This window comes from Muscardinus avellanarius (assembly GCF_963383645.1).
Source record: "Muscardinus avellanarius genome assembly, chromosome: 6".
Lineage (NCBI taxonomy): Eukaryota > Metazoa > Chordata > Mammalia > Rodentia > Gliridae > Muscardinus > Muscardinus avellanarius.
The window spans coordinates 64,526,281-64,539,389 of NC_137791.1; positions in this window are offsets into that span (position 1 = coordinate 64,526,281).

The window sequence follows — 13,109 nt, forward strand, 5'->3', positions numbered from 1 at the left end:
ATTCTAAACAAAAGACAAGCATCCTGACTGCCTGCCGTGAGAGACTTCCATCTTCATTTGCACCCAAGGCTGTTCATGCTTATGACCTGTACAGTCTCACAGGGCTCCATGTTTAGAAGGCCCTGCACTTGGCTAAATGATTTGCTGTCATTGCCCTCAAATGCTTAGTAACTGCAACAAAGGACCCTGCATTTTCATTTTGTACTGCAAATTAGGTAGCTGGTCCTGTTTGTACGTAACATTGCCATGCTATTTAGTTCCTTTTCTTTTCTCCCTCTCTCTATACTTAGATTCTCTGTCAAGGAGTAAATCAGGTTTCACAAGCTCCGTAAAATCTTCTCTGTCATTTCAACTTACAAGGAGTTTCAGAACTTTAAGGTTATTGGTGAGCATGGCATATCCATACCCTACTAAGTCCACTGCTAAGTCATACCCTCTATTTGGTTAGTTCCCATCTTTCTTGGCTTGCCACCTAGAATTTATACATCCTAAGAGGAGTTTTTCTCATATGATTGTGGTATCTAATAAGACCTAAGCATATAGAAGGTAATCTATACAGTTTAATTAAGATAGAATTAATTTCTAAAAATACAACATTTTTAAATCAAGATAGGCAGCTCTATTATTTTCCATACTTCAGTTCATCTAATCTGTGAATAAACTGCTTGGTCAAGAGGGAAGACCCATCTTCAACAATATGAGTAAATTAAGCTCAATGAGAAGAGTACTAGCACATTCAAGTGATCATTCACTTAATCATTTCTCAAATGATTAAATCTAATCATTTAATCTTTTAATTTAATATTCATATTTAAATGTAATATTAAATAATAATTTAATATTTTTGACTGTTATGGATACTTCTGTGTATCTCTAATCTGACTCTAGGAATTCAGAAAGAACAAATAATGAAAACTCTCATTTGCAAACTTTAGAGTTTTGCTGCACTAGCCATAAATATTTAGACATAAATAAGTGGGATAAAAATTGGTTTGCAATGTAATAGGTGGGTAGGGAAGTTTCTGGTTTTGTGGGGTGGGTACCTTTGGGCTTAAATTATTTAATAAACACAAGCAGAAGGAGGTTTTGTTCCCAGTGGGCCATGTCACCTTACCATGGGTTCTTAGTGGCAATGGCTATTTTCATATATCCATGATTGCCTTAGTAGGCACTAGCTCAGAAAGCATAGGTCAGTAGGTTTTGGCAAGCCAGGACTTGACAGGTTTTGGCAGATGCCATAGATATTGCCCATGATAACAGAAGAGAATTTCATTAGGCAATGATTCCAAATGTGGCTGCTGATCCTCTTCACTTTCAGAATCACCTGGAAAGCTTTTAGACCTCTCAGTGCCCAGGAAGTACTAGATTATGCATATCTAAATCTCTAGAAATAGAAAATAGGCATTAGAGTTTTTTTTAAATTTCCTTTGTAGTCTCAAATAGTACTATAGTAGTTTGAGACCTACTTGATTTAAGAAGATGTCTTTTGGCTACTGTAAAGCCTCACATTTATTTATTTTTTTATTTTTATTTTTTGGTGGTACTGGGGTTCCTGGAAACCCTTCTACCTCCGGGCTACACTCCCAGACACCTACTTTTTATATTTTTATTTGGAAACAGGGTCTCCTAAGCCAGAGCGGCTGGCTTCGAACCTGCGTGATCCTCCTGTCTCCGCCTCCCAGATGTGGGGATTACAAGCGTGTGCCACCACACCCGGCAAAGCCTCACATTTAAAAGAGCAGCATTTCAGAACATTTCGGACATCAAAGAGCACAATTATCTTTTGTTGAATTTACTATACTTCAATTAAATCATGGGATCAAGCTTTAAGTTGAGGGTAACATGAACTGGTTTGTGATTTGGTGTCAAAAGTGAACAGGCAATGCTGATAGCTTCTGCATGCTATTTTGAATTCAATTCAAGATCAAGGGATGAACTAGTAAGGATGTGATCCCTAATATGTTTACAGTCCTTAAGAGTTGCGCCCTTTCATGTAATCTTAGGGCATCTACAGATTTTGAGATGGGTTTGGAGACTAATGGTTTCCGTTTCAGAAGTGAGTCAATAAAAAGTTATATAAATGAAGGACTTTATTATGAAATATGGTGTGTTCTAGGATCAAGAAAGAAAAACAATTAATGAAATAAATACAGACTCAAAACCAATAAATTCCATTCAAAAGGTCTTCTTGTCGTATTATGAACTTAAGAAATAAATTTAGCTGGGCATGGTGGCGCACGCTTGTAATCCCCGCTCTTGGAAGGCAGAGACAGGAGGATCGCGCAGGTTCGAAGCCAGCCACGCGAGACCCTGTTTCAAAAATATAAAATAGATCTGGGAGTGTAGCCCAGAGGTAGAAGGGCTTCCAGGAACCCCAGTACCACCAAAAAAAGAAAAAAGAAAGAAAGAAATCTGCTCAAGAAGCAAATGGATGACTGAATTGATTTTGAGCATATTTCTGTCTTATCCTCAGAATAGTTGCAGTAAGAATAAAATAAAAATGAAGGAATGTGGATTGGTTATACTGATGGAAGTAAAAGATGGTAGGGAGGAGAAAACTCTAGATTGCAGTAGGCATTTTCTTCCAAAAGAAAGAGAAACTGACTCATTAAAGATCTGCCTGTACATATAAGACAAGATAAACTAAGTTCACTCTAACTCATCCACTGGAATGGTGCTACCACAGAGGAAATACAGAAGCCTCTACCAAAACTGCAAGGTGGGCTCACAGAAATGATAGCAAATTCAGTACTTCCAAGAGAGGCTCTCATAATAGAACACATTTGGAGATTCCAGCTGAAAGGGAGAATCTGTGAAAAGACTGAATAGAGCAGGGTGTAGTGGAATATGCCTGTAATCCCCATCCTTGAGAGGCTGAGACAGGAGGATCCAAGGTTTTGAAGCCAGCCTCACAACTCAGCAAGATCCTGTTTCAAATTAAAAAAATAAAAAGTGCTGGAGTGTGACTCAGTGGTAAAGGGCTCCTAGGTTCAACCCCAGTATTGTACAACAACAAAAGCAACTGGAATCAATATTAAAAACCAGGTTGTTCTATCAAGTGATTATGATAAGTCTGGGTAGATTACAGAGAAGCCTCTGAGCCCTAATGCCCTTGTTAGGCAAGCATGAAGGTGATATATTTTCTACCCTCTGAGACAAAACCAAACTTTAGCTTTGCAATCTAGTATTGAAATTTTTAGACCAGAGAAACCATTGCCATGGGACCGTCCTTCACCTTATAGAATGTGTTGTAGCATCCTGGGCCTTTAACCACTGGTAAGGGGTAGCAATCTTCAGGAACAATTAACAGTGATAATCCCCATTTTGTAATAGTCAAAAGTGCCCATAAACTTGCCACATGTCCCTGGGGAGGAGGGCAAAATCACTCCCAGGTGAGAATCACCACTCTGAAAGATTTCGCCTGAGACATTTATAGAATCACGTGAGACTTTGGAGTCATGGGCAGTGTGGAGAAGAGAAGTTACCAAAGCATAGTTCAGGTTCAGGTCTGGCTTAGATGTAATTCCAATGGGTGAGGCCTTGTAGGTGGATCTCTCATCAAAGGAACAGAATCGCTTGAGAGTCATCTCAACAAGAGATATAAGTGGCCTACCTAGAACTCACTGACTCCCTAGATGCTCAAGATCCTACAAGAAGGAATCAAGATGCGTATGCTAAAAAGACAAATTACCTGGCCAATTAACAAAGAAAACACTTTTAGATACTAAAATTGAATAAACTGTGCTAATCCTACAGAAAGTCCAAGAAGAGGTCAAATTAAGATGCAGACTTAACCTTACGACTCACCTAGGTAACTCTCAGAGAGGCAGGAAATAAATCACATAAACACAATGCTTTTCTGGTGTTTCTAAAGTGGCACAAGCTTTTCAAGCCTAGAGAATCAAATCTGTGGCAAGGAAGAATGCTTAGAAAAGCAACAAAGCTCCTAAGGGTCATGGGAAGCGGCAACAGCAGCGTCTCCCAGTGCTTCAGTCACAATCTACCAGAGCTGATTCTCCAGAGCATGAGGAGCCAGGGAGCCGACCTTCTCGAGGAGCCAGATCCACAAGCCCAGCAATTGCTCAGCCACTGGCAATGGCAGGAGGAATTTAAACTTCATTCTACTCATAGAATGAAGATTATGCCTCTGTAGAGAACTCATGGTCAAGTCAGCATGCCACCAAAATAAAATTACGAAGGGAAATTAATAGGTTTTGAAGAAGCTGGGTGTGAAAGAGGCACATCTCAGATAAGACCTGGTGATGGCAGGAACAGCATTGTAAATGTCTAGATTGTGGATAGCTCGGAGGTCTCAACTATCACTTCCCAGGAGAGAAAAGAGGAATCTTAGTGTCTCCAGTCACCCACTAATTGGAAGAGAAGACAGGAATCTTAGTGTCTCCATTCACCCACTAATTGGAAGACTTCTCAGAAATGATTTGAAGTTCAAAGGTTGTGCTTCAGACAATTGATCTAGACTGAACATTGCCAAGCACACCATTTTGAATCAGGTAGGTGCAAATGGCCTTTTTGGTGGTGTTTGGCAACAGTCATCATGCATTCAGATTATACCGAAGTCTATGAACTGAACACCTAAGATTTTGCCTAGAATAACGTATTTTGGTCTAAAGGATTAGTGTATTTTAAAATTTGGGGGTTTGGGGTTGATGTTAAAATAATCTTGTATGACTTGAATCTCTTAAGTTTTGTTTAAGAAACTGGGATAGACAAAAGGTATTTGATGTTGAATTGATTTAACTTCAGAGAAATAATTTTATTCATGCCAATTAAAACAGACCCAAAGACTCTCCTATTTAAAGGATCCTGTCCTCCCTAGCATTCTGCTTAAGATACTTCCACCAAGAAAACAGTGGGATATTGAGATTTGATTTTTGGACTTTCCTTCCTTTGTGACTTTAGGAATGTGAAGGTTTATAGTACTAAATGTTTACTGTTGTAGGAATTTTGAAATCAGCTATTAAGACATTTAGACACTGCTCAATGCCTGGTGAGCTATTTTTAGTTTCAGAAGCTTTTTTTTTAAAATCTGCTTTGATTTTATCTACTACAGAAACAGTTCACATTTCTCTTTTATTATAGTTCTTTCTGCCTTTTCCATTACTTCTAGCTCAATAGGTGCTAGTTTGGGTTATTTGACCTCATCCCCCTTCCTTACTTTCTTTCTTTCCATGTGTTGTGATTCTTTGATTCTTTTTTTTTGTTGTTGTTGTTCTGGTTATCCATGTCAGTTCCCTCAACTTGTATATGTACAGTTCAAGTGTCTGGGTTCTCTAAGGCAGTGTCAAAGCAATTTTTGTTCTTCTACAAGTGATAGCAAAGTAGCTCAATGTGGCAATTCTTCTGCTTAGCGCCCATGTTGGGGAGAGATGAGGGAATTACATGCATAACTCCATAGCACGTTCAACTTCCCTCACCACAGGATGCGGGTACTCACTTGCCACCAGCAATGAGCCCTGTGTACAGGCCATGAAAATCCCTGGCTTCTACCAGAAAGACCCTGGCTTGCCTTAAGGCTCTCCTACATCTTTCACTGTTTCCTCATTAAGGCACCACAGACATTGAGGCCCAGCCTCTTTTGTTTGTCAGAAGATTACATATCGAGAGATCTAGGTCAAGTTCCAACAGTGACTTATTTTAGTGGTTCATTCCAAGATAGGTTTAGGAGGAAGACATGTCAGGAAAATATATTCATAGAGTGATCATCCCTGTGACCCTTCCCCAAAGTTATACTCTTTTTTCCTGAAAGACAAGCTCTTCCAGCTCCTATGCTAGTACCTCTTAATAATTTTGGGCTTTTAATATATACTTATAACTGAAAATGTAGTGGTTCTACATGTCCTGTGTTCATGTATATTCCTATCACTCTGAACTTCATTATGACGTGAGGTTACAACAAAATCATACTTAAATAATAATCATAATTAAAATGTTTTAAATTCTACTCAATAACATATTTCCCTTTAGGAAAATAAAAGCCTTCAATATGTTAATATAAATTTAACTTCCTTTTAGTTAGCCTGATATATATATATATATACATATATATACACACATATATATATAGACATGTATATGCCTTCCTGTCTCTCTCTCTATATATATAAACATATATATACACACACATACATATATTTAACATTATATACCTGTTTGCAAAGTATCAAATGACATTGAATAAAATTAAGTTTTAAGTATTTTCTAGTATCTAATTATTCAACAGATATATAAAATCAAATATCTACTAATTGCCAGATTTTGTTCTAGGGTCTGGAAACATAACTATGAGCAAAGCTGACCAAAATGCTAGCTAAGCTAGGGCTTAGAGTGCAGTATACTGCGTCATCTATTAGAGGAGCAGGCCACTTCAATAGCCAGCAGTGGACTGACCTCGCAGGGGATCTCAGCAGGAAGCACCATGGCCAGTGGTGCGGTGCTTCTTGAGGCTCCTGCCAAGTCTTCAGTCTCCTTCCTCTCACATATGTTCCCAGCATGCTTCACTCTTGGGTCTTTTGGAATGTCGACCTCAAGGTAATCTTCAGAACCTACAGAAAATTTTACAAATATAGATACTATATTATTTCTTCTACTATTAATATACACTAATTACTTACTGACCAAAAGATTTCATTCATATATGGGAAGACTGAATTTAGGAGAACTGAAATTAAATATACATTATTAACTAAAATAATGTTTCCCCATAGCAAGTGATGTGTGAATATATGAATATATCACTTTGTATCTCACTGTGATATACAATTACAATGTGAAAAATAAAATAGCATTTCTTAATTTAAATAATTTTATAACTTTTATGAACAAACTAGGTTAATTATATAATATATTTATCCACCAGTTAAATTTTTACTCCCTAATTTTTTTTTTTTTTTTTAGTACTAGAGGTTGAACCCAGGAGCATTCTACCTTTGAGTTACGCCTCCAGCTCTATTTTTAATTCTTTATTTTGAAATAGGGTCTCACTAAGTTGTGCAGGGCCTCACTAGCTGAGTCTGGTCTTGAACCTATGATCTTCTTGTCTTAGCCTTCCAGGTATGGCATTATAACCATGTACCCCCATGCTTGGCTCCCCACATAGTTTTAACTACCCCTTTCCATTGTAATAGTTTTAATGATGCATTTTAATTATACATCATAGTGAGGTTCAAAGTAATGAAAAGTATTTGCATCATTTTCGGATTTTTTTTAATAGCACTTGGTGTGTTTCCTGTCAGATTCGATGCTGCTCCCCATTTCTCCCTCCCTGTACATGTGAGTGAAATCAGTAGTGAAAACTTTATATGTGGACATTGCATTATTTGAACTGTTTCCTTCCTACTCTTCCTTTTTCCTCTCCCCACCTCCTTCTCTCCCAGTCCCTTTCCACTATTGTTCTGGTCTCTCTCCTCAATTATTTGAAGTTCCTTTTGCTTCCTATTTTCTCTCTAGCTTCTATATATGAGAGAAAACATAAGACCCTCGATTTTCTGAGACTGGCTGATCTCACTTAGCATCATATTGTCTAATTCCATCTATTTTCCTGCAAATCACATAATTTCGTTCTTCTTTATGGCAGAGTAAAAATTCTAATGTGTGTATCTTCTTTATGACTTCTTTATGGCTGAGTAAAATTCCATTGTATACATATACATTTTCTTTATCCATTCATCTGTAGATGGACACCTAGGTTTGCTCCACAATTTCGCTATAGTGAATTGTGATATTAAGCCGGGCGTGGTGGTGCCAGCATTCGATATTAAAACAATAAATCTGAAAAACAATAGACATTTTTATGATTGTTATAAAGAAAACCTATTATTTTAAAACAGAATAATTCTTTTACTTTATATTTATGTCTGATTTTTAATAATGTAATATGAAACAATCAGTAAATAAACTAGTATTTCTTTGAATTATCAAATATAAAGTAATAGTGAAATAATAGTTCTTCAGAATGTTAATGTATTCTATGAAAATAATGCTTTATATCAAATAGATTAGGTTTCCTTATGGTAGTATTATTAGGGACACTGAAATATACTACGAATTTTAAATCGCACAGAAAGGGTAGAATATCTACTGGTGTTTTGCTTAACATTGATCAATTTAGTTTTAGTCCTAATTATTATTTTTCTCTACTGAAAAAAATACAGTAAGTAATGGACAAGTACTTTTATTGCTCATGTTTCAAAGGCAAATATGTTTAATTAGAGCATCACACAATGTGGCTGAAATCAAGACTCTCACAATGAGAATGTCACATCTGTAAATTCTTAGGCCCATCCAAAAGTGTCCCTTAAATCCCTGAAGGATGGGTCTGTAGAAGGAAAAGCAGCCCCTGACAGGTAGAATCTGGCCTGAGGCAGTAAGAACTTAGGTCTTAGTTTTCTAGCAGCCTGATTTGCATGCACAGGTAGACCCTGGTGTGCTCCTAGTAAACACCAACACCTTCACAAACCAGAACACTGCCCATGGATAAAGACAGAGACTGACCACTCTGCAAAATCACTAACATCACAAACCCCAGAATGACCAGATAGCCCGAATCCTGGCTAATATGAATGAACCTGCTTCTTCACCATTCCACTCTAGCTAGCCTCTTCTCATTCCTCCTGTCTTCTAGATAGCTTGAGCCACTCTCCCAATTTGCTTGTATTTTCCTGGTTTAAGCACTGAAAATAGCATGTACTAGGACCTTTTCTCCCAGTCCCAAGCAAACTACAACTGTTGATCCAGCTTCTAAGTAGTGATTAATATCCCATTAGTATATAAAATCATAAAACGACCCTTGCTTTCCTGACAGGAAGAAAAGTATAGTGAAACTTTGTTTCCTTGCACTCATCCTCAAATCACATAAAACAGCCTAAATCCTTTAATATTTTTAACGACCTTTTACTAAGACACCTATGGTTTTCTATGGTGTGCCTTCTCTATTGCAATAAGAAAAATATCCAAATAGGGCAAAGGTAAGGTCATTGATAGAATATAAAAGAACAAGAGTTCAGAGGGCCAAACAAAACTGGAATTCTAGTCCAGCTCGACTCAAACAAAGTTCAGTTTCACATGGGTAAGGTTATCAGAAAAGCAGAGTAACAAAAGAGATGCCTACTTGATAGAGTGACTCCATGCTTCATTTAAGAAGGAAAGTTGCATTCTTGTTTGTTTGTTTGTTTCTATTAAATGAAAGTTGCAGAATTAAGGCACAAAATTATCTGGGATTGCCAGATTTCTCACAATAGTGGTTTTGTTTGAAAAGAAATGAAAATAAGTCTTCATTTCACTAAAATTTAAGATACTTTTGTAAAAACTCTCTCTCTCTCTCCCCCTCTTCGCCCTCTCTCTCCTTCTCCCTCTCCCTCTCCCTCTCCCTCTCCCTTCCTTTCTTTCCACTCTTTTCCCCACATATACCTACTCTCACACACAAATCAAATAGTGAAGCATTGTATAAAACTAGCTTAATCATTTTGTAAATCAATGGATGAACTAAGAAACTAAAATTATTTGATGTACCTTGAAGGAAAGAGGAGTAAGTCATTCACTATAAAAGTTTCTAAGTATCTAACATTTCTGCTAATTTCTCTGTAATGTTAGGTTAAGGAGAATTATTTTATTTTGCCCTGGGGACATAATTATAAATATACAAAAAGATTTATTTCTTTGAATGTTCACAGAAGCAGTGTTTATAATGCAGAAAATATGAAACAATCTAAGTAATGAGGGAACAGACAAAAATATGCTAGTTGATAAAAGATGCTATCACTAACACAAATTCCATCAGAGAATATTTAACAACTAAAGACAAGTTTATAATTGAAAAAATTCAAGTTACAAAATTGTCAATTTAATAGGCTTATGTTTTAATAAAATAAGTACAGACAGAACTATGAGGTAGAAATTCAAGACATATTGAATGAATAAGAATTGTCTAGCCATATATATATCCACCTACATATTCAAAACAGCAAGAAAGAGTAATTATTTCTAGCATATCTATTACACGTGTATATTTACATATATAATGTTAACACTACATGATACTAGGGCATATGTTTATTATTTATAATATATAAAATGTTTTCTAAATTTTCTAAAATGAAAATGTACTTTTTTTTGCAGGACTGGGAATTGAACCCAGGGGCATTCTACCTCTGAGCCACACCCTCATCCCTGCCTAGTTTTTACTCTTTACTTTGAAACAGGGTCTCAGTAAGTTGCAGAGGGCCTCACTAAGTAGCTGAGGCTGGCCGCTGTGAACCTGCGATCTTCCTGTCTTAGCCTCCCACGTACTAGGATTACAAACCATACCTGGTTTTTTTTTTTTTTTAATTTGATACTAGAGATTGAAACTGGGGAAATTCTAACTCCAGTATATGCCTCCCAGCATTCTACCTCCACGCTACACCCCCAGCCCTACTTTTTAGTCTTTTTATTTTTTGAAACAGGATCTCACTGAGTTGCAAAGGGTCTCGCTAAATAGCTAAGGCTGTCCTCAAACTGACTGTGATTCTCCAGTCTCCACCTCTCTAATGCTAGGATTATGAGCGTGCTCCACCTTGCCTGGGTCATTTATGCTGTTTTTCGCTTTTTTTTTTTTTTTTTTTTTTTTGCAGGTGTGGGATGGAACCCAGGGCACTTTACTTCTGAGCTACAACTCCTGCCCTATTTTTTATTCTTTATTTTGAAACAGGGTCTCACTGAGCTGCAGAGGGCCTCACCAAGTAGCTGAGGCTGTCCGCGAACAAGCGAACCTCAGGTCTCAGCCTCCCGATTGCTGGGATTACAAGCGTGCACCACCACACCCACACCCGGCTCATTTGTGCTGTTTTGAACACTCAGTTTTAGCTAGGCATGGTGGTTTACCCTCGTAATCCCAGTACTTGGAAGGCTGAGACAAAAGGATCACAGGTTCGCAGTCAGGCTCAGCTACTTAATGAGGCCCTCTGCAACTTAGTGAGACCTTGTTTCAAAATAAAGAATAAAAATAGGGCTAGGGTGTAGCTCAGAGATGGAATGCTCCTGAGTTTAATTTGCAGTACTATATAAACAAACAAACACCTAGTTTTATTCAGACAGTCTACACAATCTACCAACTAAGCTTTTACATATTAGCTCAGATGTATATTTATTCTCCACTCTAGCACTTTATTATTCTACTTTTAGTTCATATCATGCAAGAATTGATCCAAAGCACAGGCAAGATATTTATCAGGGGATGGTGTCTTTGTTTGCGATTTTTTCTGCATTTCCACACTATTTTATTTACTGTGCTTTCTCTTTTTACCCACTCTCTTTTTCCCCTTCTCCTACTCTATTTCTTGCAACTAATTCACTCTTGTTTTAAGGTATCTTTTCTTACCCATCCTCTAGTAATGAAATTTGCCACACAGAAATGGTAAAATAAAGTGCATCTTAAGATGATCATTCATGAAAGACGCAGCCTTCCTGTCTCTACCCCAGATCCACTGAGGCAGGAGCTGCGTTTTCAAAGAAACCTCAGTGATTTCAATGCACTGTGAGTATGTGAAGCAGTGTGTGTTAACAGTAACTCACACCTTAGTGTGATATCTTTCCGTAACACCATGATAAGCCATTAACTAAAATCATATATATATATATTTACCTGTTTCCTAGTTTATCTCACTTACAACACAAGCTTTGGAGGCGAGACAATTTGGTGCATATCTCTTTGGATTTTTTACCCGTATATCTCCAGTGTATACAGTAGTGCCTTATAGGCTTATTATTTGTTGCCTGACAATACATAAAAAATTATGCCTCACTAGCTAGTTGTGTTTTTTTTTTGGGGGGGATGGTTTGTTTCTCAAAGCCAGTAATTTATTCTACCATATTCTTTGTCTGACTATGTTAAGGGAGTATTTCTGCACTTAACCGAGTATAAGCCTAAAACCAGGAACTGAACAAGATGGAGGAAGTTACCATCACTTAAAAAGTGCTGGGCGTGCTTCCTGATCTGCTACAGAGTTTCATTTTAGCTTTTTTAAAATTGAGACTTTCTAAAGGTGTGCAGTATTAGTGTTACCCATGTTCTTGGTAGTCGGTATGGCTTGCGAATGGATAAACATATGTAGAACTGAGCTAAAGGAATCAAAGACCAGCTAATGGACAAACCTAATTATATTCTCTCTGAGGAAGTTTAACATGTATCACTAACAAGCTCTTTAAGCAGCCCGTCCACAGCGAAATATAATCAAGATCTACTGAGTAACTTTTAAAACAAAACCTGAGTGTCAGGCTTTCAATTATGCCCTTTAAATGAATGATGGTATAAAGTTTTGTGTTCATTTTAGTTGCTACTCTTTTGAGATAAAGGCTACAGGAAAACTTTGTGTATGTACTAATCATTCCAACTCAGAGTGTTAAATTATACATCGGACATAATTCATGGAGACAGTGACAACTTTTCTATTTTATCTAACAAAATATTCCATTGAGGACTTCCGGGAAGATGGCTACTGAGAAAAGCGGGGCTTAAGAGCCCTGCTAACAACAAATCTCCATTACCACAAAATCAGCGCCTTTCAAAGCCAGAAAACAACATCACCAGAGAAACATAAAAAATCACCAGGCTCCAGAGAGAAAGCGGACTGAGAACAGAGCCACAGAGGAGATCCTCACGCCCGAGGACACGGCTTCATGCCCGAGGACGCGGCAGCAGCGCCATACTGCCGGCGGCACTGGCGAATTTACGGGACGGCCACAGCAAGCCGAGGGGAGCCGTTGTTGAACAGCCAGGCAGGAGTTCTCGGCACAGAGGGCATCTAAAGCTCCCAGTGGCTGAGCTCAGCACACGCTGCAGGGATTCAGAGTGGAAATCAAAACCAAGAAAAAAAAAACGCCAGCCCCATAGCCGAGGGCGTAGCAGCGGCGCCATATTGCCACCGGCAGCAACAGCACCGAATTCACCGAATTCAGTACAGCTACATCTGCGTATTCAAGAACAGTGAGTCAAATTGCGGGCCACTGCGGAGAAATCCCAGTACTGTACTCACTGGGACTTGACCCAGTGGGAGAGGGGCGGTGGCAGAGATATCACACCATAGGAGAACGTGCAACCTGGCACCCCCCAAAGT